At 38.9% G+C, this 9,978-nt stretch overlaps 1 pseudogene; it reads right to left on the bottom strand.

Moving 5' to 3' along the window:
• Positions 1-717: 717 nt before the first annotated feature.
• On the bottom strand, positions 718-5,537 carry LOC147291646 (uncharacterized; annotated as a pseudogene).
• Positions 5,538-9,978: the final 4,441 nt, after the last annotated feature.

The raw sequence follows: 9,978 nt of genomic DNA, 5'->3' as shown, positions 1-9,978 counted from the left end.
CATAATGGCTTTCTTTAGTTCCTCAAAAGCATGCTGGCACTCCTGGGTCCACGACCATGCCTTGTTTTTCTTCAACAAGTCCGTCAAGGGTGATGCTCTAGCTGAGTAACCTTTAATAAAGCGTCAGTAGTAATTGATCAACCCAAGGAATGACCAGAGGGCTGTAACCTTGTTTGGTGGCTCCCACTCTTGTATGGCCTTCACCTTAGCTACATCCATCATCAGTTCACCCCCTTTGATTCTATGCCCCAAGAAATCCACTTCCTTTAGAGCAAATGAGTACTTCTCCTTCTTCACATAAAGTTCATTCTCTCGGAGGACTTGAAACACAATCCGCAGATGTTCCATGTGTTCCTCTAGGGAGTTACTATACACCACAATATCGTCAATGTAAACCACAACAAATTTATCCAAATAGGGATGAAATACCTTGTTCATTAGTGTGCAGAAAGTAGCAGGAGCGTTGGTGAGTCCGAATGGCATGACTAGAAATTCAAAAAACTCATACCGTGTCACACAGGTGGTTTTGGGCTCGTCACCTGGAGCGATCCTCACTTGGTAATACCCAGAGCAAAGTTCCAGTTTGGTGAAGTATTTTGCTCCTCCTAGCTGGTCAAACAAGTCTGCAATCAAAGGAATGGGATACTTGTTCTTTATGGTCATCTTGTTCAATGCCTGATAGTCAATGCACATTCGTAGAGAGCCATCCTTCTTTTTCTAGAACAGGACTGGGGCGCCGTAAGGAGCTTTGGATGGTTGAATGTACCCAGAATCTAGTAGTTGCTTCAACTGCTTCTTCAATTCCTCCAATTCTGGAGGAGCCATTTGGTAAGGTGCTCTAGCAGGTGGTTTGGCACCAGGCTCTAACTCGATCGCATGGTCCATCTCTCTCCTATGAGGTAGCTTGCTTGGTAGGTCTTTGGGCATCACATCCGCATACTTGCTCAATACTTCCTCCACTCCACGAGGCAGGCTTCGTGGAATATCTCCATCCCTATCTTCTTTCAAGGTTGCTAGGAAAGTCGTCTCACCCTTCTTCCATGACCTTGTAAATTGCATTGCTGACAAGAATTTTGTCTCGGGCCTGGTATGCCTTTCTACTGGCACGAAGCAAGGTAGCATCCCATCCTGCGCTATACATATAGAATTGTAGTGCAGAATAGAAAAAGCCTTTACCTTGTCCATAAACTCCATCCCGAGCACGATGCCATGGTCATCCATGGGGAACACTGAGAAATCCGTCGATCTACTCCATGCGCCAATTTGTAGCTTCACATCACGAGCTACCCCCACAATTGGCTTTGCAGCAGAGTTCACTGCCTTGACACTACCGCCTACTTTGGAAACCTGAAGTCCAAGTTTCTTTGCTTCCGCCACAGCCATGAAGTTGTGAGATGCTCTCTATCCACCAGTGCACGGGTCGCCTTGCCTTCCACCATGGCATCGACATACATCACACCCCTGGCTTATGTAACGACCCGACCCAAATTTTCACTAGAAATTTAAATTTTTATTTAACTATGTTTTTAAGAGATTTTTTTTTTTTAGGTGTGGAATTGCATTTTAAAGATTATGAGATTTATTTGGAAAATAAAAAGGGTTTTGATTTAAATATTTATTTTTGTTTTAATTTAAGCTTGACTAAAAGTTGACTTTTAAAATAAATGGGTTTTCGACTTTGACCTTGGGTCCGTTAGATAGGTTTCGATTCCCCGAGTTCATAGACACGTAGCACGCTTCGATCCGAGTTACAGATTGGAAGATATGGGCGTTTGAAGCGAGGGGCAATTTCGTAAAATGACAAATTGGGTTTAAAAATCTGATACTTTTTTTTTATTATTGAACTTTCTCTCTCTCTCTAGAATCTTCTCTCCCTTTCTATTTATCACCCCCGCACTCTCTCTCTCTCTCACTCTCGGCTTTCCTCTCTCCCGCACCCTCTCCCCTGCGCCCACCAGCCCCAGCCACCCCACTCACCATCACCGGCCACCTCTGGCCAGCCTCTGGCTCCGGCGAGCTTCCCCAGGCGCCGACCACCCCTCCGGCCTCCTCTCTCCCTGAGTTCTCTCTCTCCTCCTTTTCTCTGTGCGCGACCAGCTCAGCCTAGCCCAGCCCAGCCCCCCTTGCGCGTCGGTGCTGCTCGAAAAGGCCACACAGGGCCGTCGACTTTTCCCTCCATTTTCAGTCAATTTCACCTCAAGTCTTCGAGATTCTTGGTGGGTTTTCTCTTCCCCATCTTGGGCTTTATTTTCCCTGTATTTTTAATGGTTAATTTGAAGTATTTAGGAAATTAAAAATTTGGATTTGTAGTGATTTCGGGTTCCCCTTTGAATGTAGAGATTTATGGGTTAATCTTGTTGTGTTTTGGATAATTTTCACTCTTAGGAAGGTTGTTCTATGTTTAGCATCAAAAATTAGAGTTAATTTGGAGGATTTTGGACATTGAGAAGTTTGATTTCAAGGGTTGGAACCCAGTTCGGATTTGCTATGGATTGGCTGAGTTTTGTGGAAATTGTTGGAGTGGTTTTGGATAATTTATCCACTAGTAAACCTCTAAGTGTCGACCCTAATGAGAAACTTGAAGAAATTAGGAGTTTGGGTGTGGTTGATGCTGGTGTGAGCCGGGAAGTTTCGAGATGGTTAGGAATAGGTTAGAGAACGTATAGTTTTGAGGAAGATGATTTATAACCGTTACTCGAGCGTGAGTTTAGCGAGACATTAGAATTAACACACACAAAATTAAACGTATTGGAGTCGAGACTAATTTCATATTTTATCGTTGTGTTATAGGCGACACGATCGGGGTTCGCGACGATCTGGCGGAGGGTCGACATTAGATTTTCTCACTGTGAGTGGACTTTTGTTTTAAAAATATTTTGTTTATTTTATGGTTGAATTTATTAGCTTATCCCGAGTTTTATTTGAGTATAGTTTGAGTAAAATATTTTGGGGTTGAATTTGTTATAAATGATTATGATTTTCAAGTTTACATTTCCGTTAGTTTGATTAATATTCTTATTTTAAGTCTTATTACATGATTTTCATATGAGGTTGATGAATTAAGTTGGTTTTAAGAGTCGAGAGAAAGATGCGATTTCAAACTTGTTTTAAACAAGAATTTATTGGAAATTGATTTTCAAAGTTTTGAGAAAGCCTTGAGTTGATGGCAAAAGGTGTGAGAATCTCATTGGGACTTTTCATTTTTAAGAAATTATTTTGCGTGGCATTGAGATATTAAAAGTGGTTTTCAAAACACCTTTGCAGTACCCTCCAGGTTTCAGATTTAATAGGTCTTTGGGACCCATCACGATGCACATATAGGCTTTGGGCCGTGTGTCGGGATGCTTCGCCCTTTGGGGGCCGCTCTGCGTGCACGTATGACCAGGATTGCCTGCACGTGCTGATTTATTCACACGTGTGTATGGCCAGGATATTGCCTGCACGTGTTGGATTTACTCCACGCGTGTGTATGGCCAGGATATTGCCTGCACGTGTTGGATTTACTCCACGCGTGTGTATAGCCAGGATATTGCCTGCACGTGTTGGATTTACTCCACACGTGTGTATGGCCAGGATTATTCAGGGTATATAGCATGGTGGAAAATAAATTTGGTTATTTTCGAAAATTATCAAATATGTTTTTAAGTGAGGGATTTCTTTTGAATTCCATCAAGGTTGTTGTTACGATGTTTTTACGGTTCGGTTGTTTTAAGAAATTGTTTTCTTGAGAAAATATATATCGTTTTATGAGATTCTTTAAATTTAAATAAACTTTATGGTTTTAAACTGGGGGATTTCAAAGAGTGACGTGAGGTCTTAGAGCTAAACGTGGTTTTGAAGGATTTTTCTGAAATATGAAGTTTACCTTTGTTTTCGTTTTCATTAAACTGTCCACTCACTGAGTTTGTCTCACGGTTTATTTTCTTTTGTCTTAAATTGTTCCCCCCAGGTAGTAGCTTTGGTGGAGGTCGAGCCAAACGCGTCGAGGCATAGCATCCATTTTTCATTCCCGGACCCTGTAGGCGCCATGTTTATTTTTGTAAAAACTTATTAGTAGCTCTGATAACCACTCCTAAGGTTTAAGTTGGATTTCTGTGAAATTGTTGGGTCTGAGACCCTATTTTGGTTGTGGTAGAGGTGGTTGCTGTTTAGAAGTGCATTTTAACAGGTATAAGAATTCTGGGTTAGTTCATTTTCAGGGGAGGTTCTGCCGAAATTTCGGTAGGATTTTCTTTGAATTTGGATTCCCGCAGGACCTCTTCGGGTTTCAGGGTGGAATCCGGGAGCGGTCCTGTCACTTAGGTTTTGGACTGAGCAAGTTGGGCTTGCACAGCTGCAAATTGTTGAAGAGCACCCATCTGTTCTTCTTTCTCTTCCTCGGATTCTTCCCCACGAATCATAGCATTCAAAGGCTTCTTCTTTGGGCAGTCACGCATTATATGAGGTCCATCGCAGAAGTAGCATGCTATTGGGCCAGATCTCTCTTTCTTCTTTAGATCACCTTTGTTCCACCAAGTGGACTTGTTGGGCTCGGATTTGCTCTTATCGTCAGACTTTTCTTTGGGCTTGTTGTCTACCCCACCTTTGCCACTACCATTACCTTTTGGCCATTTGGACTTGGTTTCACCCTTATCAGCTCTCTTATACTCTATGAGGGACTCAGCTGCAGTGATAGCTGTTGACAAGGTTTGGACATTCCTTCGTTGTAAGTCCGTTTGAGCCCAAGGTTGAAGCCCATCTATAAAATACACAATTTTGTCTTCCTCATTCATAGTGGAGATTTCGAAAAGCAGATTGGTGAACTCAGCCACATAGTCTTTGATAGATCTCGTCTGCTTCAGCCACCTGAGCTTCTGTTTTGCTTCAAACATGGCATTCTCAGGGTAGGAATGTAGCTTGATGTCAACCTTAAACTCAGTCCATGTAGTGAGAGTAAATATACCTTGCTCTATTTCCATACTCCTTCTACGCCACCACATGAGTGCATTGTCGGTGAGGAACAAGGTTGCCGTTGAGATCTTTGATTCATCTTCATCCATCCTCAAATACTTGAAGTACCTCTCCATGTTCCATAAGAAGGTATCTAACTCCTTAGCTTCCCTCTTCCCATTAAAGGAAGTAGGCTTGAAAGCATCCATCTTAGGCTCTCTAGGCCCATGTGAATTGTTGAGCACTGCCTTCTTACATAAGGCCCAATCTCCCTTCATGTCATCCATCTCCTCACGGACTGTGGTGAGCTCAGCAAGGTACTGGTCAAGCTGCTCCTTGACTTCCAGCCGGATTGTGTCTGCGAAAGAGGTGAGTGCTCCTTGGAACTCTCCCTTAAGATCTTCTGCCATTGCCTTAAGGGTCTCCATCTCAGGAACATCTTCCTCAAGCCGAATCTCAAAATCGGCCATGGCCTTCTCCATCCTTGAAAGCCGTCCCTCCATCGCACCGACCACATCCTTTGACTTGCCCCTCTTGGACTTTTCACCACCCCGCTCCATGGTGATGTTTTTCGTGTCCACCACGCTGGTCTCCAACTGATCCGCCATCTCAATCTACTCTGATACCAACTGTCATGGGATGACTATTTCAGAGTCCTCTACCCGTGCGGCCTTAGACTTGGTCGCCTCCTCGAACAAGCTAAGTCAGCCAATCACCTGCCAAAGTAGATCAAAAGGCACAAATATTCAAGAACAAGAGATGAACACCCAAGAACACTTAAGAACACAAGAGAGAGATATGGGGAGAATATGTTTGTATTTCCAAGATGGTTTGGCCAAATGAGGCCTCCCCCTTTATATACAATTCCTTACTTCTACCTACCCCTATTGGACGGTTAAGATCGGATTGATCTAACGGTCCAAAGTATAATAAGGAAAAATATCCTACCTACCCCCATACAACGAATCTGGACATATACAAATCCTACCTACCCCCATACAACGAATCTGGACATTCACACGTCTAGAAAGTTCCAGACTTAAACAAGTCCAATGAGTTGGGCCCTACGCAAGTGGGCCTCGGACTTGAGATAGCGGGCCGTGACACAAGGCCCAAGACTAGCATTTAATGGTTGGTTTTTTTTTTTTCCACTCCCATATTCTTTGCACCAAAGCTATCATGCTCGGGCAGCAGGTCTTGCAGCTTTTGGGTATTGAACCAAGTTCACACCCTCTGCATTTCTCCAAAGTCCTGACCATTACCATCAGCGTCACCATCACTATCAGATATTGCCTCTCAATCACATCCCTCCACTTCAAACCCTCTCCCCTTAATCCTTATTTCCTTGGTTTAGCTGCCTTTCTTCGCTTTCCCATGTTAATGTATATTTGACTGATAGTTATCAATAAATGGCCAACTTCTCAAGCTTCTTAAGGAAGTGGTGGTGAACTATCTCTGTAGTCTTTATGGAGGCCTTAAGATGAAGCAAATTTAAAATATTGTATTTTGTCTTCACACTAGGGACAACATGTCTTCATGAATAATAGAGTACTTTCACGAAGAAACGGGCTGAATTTTTTCATGTATGAAAAGGACAATATTATGGTGATAAAAAAAAAAAAAAACAAGGAGCCGAAGATCGAATAATATGATCTAACCCACAAAAAAGAAAAAAAGATGAAAAAGAGAAACAATATGAAAAGTAAAAATAGTTTTAAAAAAAGACAATAAAACGAATTTTTTTCATATTTTGTTAAAATACAAAAGAAGAAATTTTTTTTTTCAAAAGTATATATACGTACGTGAATTTACTAATTTAGCTAGCAAGGTATAAACTAATACGGCTACCCAATCACTGAAAGTCTGAAACCAATTAAAAGGAATTGTAGAACCATAAAGACATCATTATTAATTGGTGATTCGATGTGGTCCACTACCATGCAATATCGCATGCAATTCCTTTATTCCTTAACCATTATATGGCAATATATATCACTCACATTTACGTCCATGCATGTGTCGTAAATGGACCTTTCATTCCAGAATAAAATGTGTCTCACTATCCCTCCTTTGTACCAAAAAAATATGTGTCTCACTATTGGGCACAACAATAGCGTAACTAGTGCACACTGCACAGTGCCTCTATTGCCTGCACAATTTTACGTTACTACCCTTGCTTTTTGGGTCTCACTCACAGCTCATAGGTGATAGCTTTGGGATCCAGCCTCCGTACACCCACTGAAATAGCTTACGCTCAGACGTATTAAAATAAGACAAAAACGGACGGAGAACTCGTACGGTCTGAGTCTATGACCTGCCTGCAATAATTAAACAAACAAATTCAAAATATATATGAGCCAATCAGATATTGGCCTACTTTGTTTTTAAAAGTCCGTTTGTGTATTCCGTGTTAATTAATTTGATTGATCTTGTTGATGGTATGTATTAAGGCTGGGTTGGTTTGATCAAAAAACTGAGATTGTATCCAAAATCGCTCTAACCGATGACGAGAATAATCGTATCGAAAATAAATCGTACTGAGATATCGGTTTGCCAACCGAATCGGTATGTTCGGTTTCGTTTTCGATTCTCAGATCTTAAAACTGCCAGTTTACCGAACTGGACCAAGTATATATAACATTTAATTTAAATATTATATTTTTATACATTTCTATAATACATTTATATACATTTCTATAATTTATATAAAAAATATATAAATTTATAAACCCTAAACCCTTTCTATACCCTAAACCCTATAATTAATAATTTATATGTTTTTTAATTTATATAATACATTAATATATAAAAACTAATTAAAAATATCCTAAACCCAAATATTATATCATATCCTAAACAATTTATGCCATATAACTATAAACTAAATTCTAAACCCTATATTATATTCCTATATCTCGTATCATAAACCCTAAACCCTATTGTGTATTTTAAAAATTTTAAATCTCATACCTTATAAGGCTTATATTCTATACCGATATATCATATACCCTAAGACTATAATTGATAATAATTCAATAATTCATATTTGGTATATAACTAATAATTATAGTCTATAGAAATGTTTAGTATGGTATAATATGATATAGTTTATAACTAATAACTATAGACTATAGTCTATAAAAATGTTTAGTCTATAACTAATAACTATAGTCTATAGAAATGTTTTACATAAATTATAGATATGTATAGAAATGTATGGTATAAATTAGGGTTTAGGGTATGGTATAATATTATTATTAGGGTTTAGGGTATTTTTAATTAGTTTTTATATAGAAATGTATTATATAAATTATATAGAAATGTATTATATAAATGTATTAAAAGTAAAAACTCCAAACTTCAAACCCCAAACCCCAAACCAAACCCCAAAATACCCTAATGTCTAAATTAAATTAATTAATAAAATGAAACAGGACTTAAACAAAACAACCCTAATTTTTTTTGAAGAATATAAAATATAATGATTAAAAATTTATGACCTCTTTATTTATTTATTTTTTAAAATATGTGGCATTCTTTGATTGGTTGTTTATTCTTACCATACACCCTACCTATGGAATCTCAATTCCCACAAATCACCACCCTACCCTACACAGTAAGCCTTTTCGCTCTTCCTTTCTATTTTCTTATTTACACGTTATAATATTACTATTTCTTATATATTAATTATTAAGTGATGAAAAAAATACACATATTTAATTAGAATCATGTATAAAGGTAAAAGTCTACTGGCATTAATTGTTCTTTGTAGTCATACACTCATACAATCTCGTTTGGTTCCTTCGCTTAACAAAAAAATTTGAATCAAACTCTCATTTCCTATTTGTGTGCCTCCACACCATTTCTCATCTCTCTCTGTGTGAAGCTATCATCTCTAAGCTTAGCCATCATCGCCGAGCTCTGCATCACGGCCAACTTTGATTTCTGGAGAATTGCAAGGATTAGCTGCTGCCCCAAGTGCTCCTATTCTCCCTCTATCTGCTGCGATCTCTCTCTCCTCCCTCTGTCTGATGTGATCTCTCTCTCTCTTTCTCTCTCTCTCCTCCCTCTCTTTGCGATCTCTCTTTATCTGTTTTCGGTTAGAGCCCATTCTGAGCATAGTCGACCGAGAATGCCTGTCCAATCGAGTGCCAGTTTACTAACATTCCGATACCGATCTCGGTAACCAAAGTGGCCAACCGAAGGGGGTCCGGTTGGTACACAGTTTGGGGCTCTCGGTTCGGTAACCATACTAAACCTATACTATGTATTATTGAATTAATTCCAGAAATTAATAGTCTATTTGTTTTTTGAAAATAGGATATATTACAAAAATATGATGAGAAATTGTGGGACTGGGGAGAGGGCACCACAAGCTTAGTTGATGAACTGCAGTAGATTACCAGAATGCCCATGTTTAATTCTTAGTTGACGAAAAATATTTTGGGCGTCATGAATTGGAGGGTGTCTCGAAAAAGCATCCTCATGAGACATTCTCCTTTGATTGTGCCACTCTATGACTTGATTGACTACAATGTGGTGTGATGTCAATATGTGATGCATGCAAAAAAAATTTCCAATGTAATAATAAAGACATGATATTTGATAGATGGGCTAGCAACTTCTAAAACTTTAGAAAATATATATTGTAGAATTGAGAACATAGAGTAAATAACAACCTACTTCCAGGAAGTTGAAGTTAAAATTGGCACTATTTTTGTTCATCATAATAATGTAACTTAGAAATCTCTAGCTAACTTTCTTTTCTTTGGATCATATATATATATATACACATATATTTAAAAACAAAAGAAAAAACTTACAACCCACAAAGAAAACCCGCAAAAATCAGATCTAAATTTTAAATATGTTCACAATAGCTGACCCTGATCACAACGTAACATTAATTATAGAACATGCATATATTAATTCAACTTCAAGAAACACGCTTTTAATTGTGTTGGAGCTAAAATCCTTAATAAGAATTAGAATTAATTACTATAGGATGCATAACTCATGTTATGCATCCTATTTAATCTTTAGTGCACC

The sequence above is a fragment of the Dryas octopetala genome, chromosome 3 (genome assembly GCF_963921425.1).
Source record: "Dryas octopetala chromosome 3, drDryOcto1.1, whole genome shotgun sequence".
Lineage (NCBI taxonomy): Eukaryota > Viridiplantae > Streptophyta > Magnoliopsida > Rosales > Rosaceae > Dryas > Dryas octopetala.
Note: the sequence above shows the minus strand (reverse complement) of the source record. Positions and strands in the feature narration are given on the sequence as shown.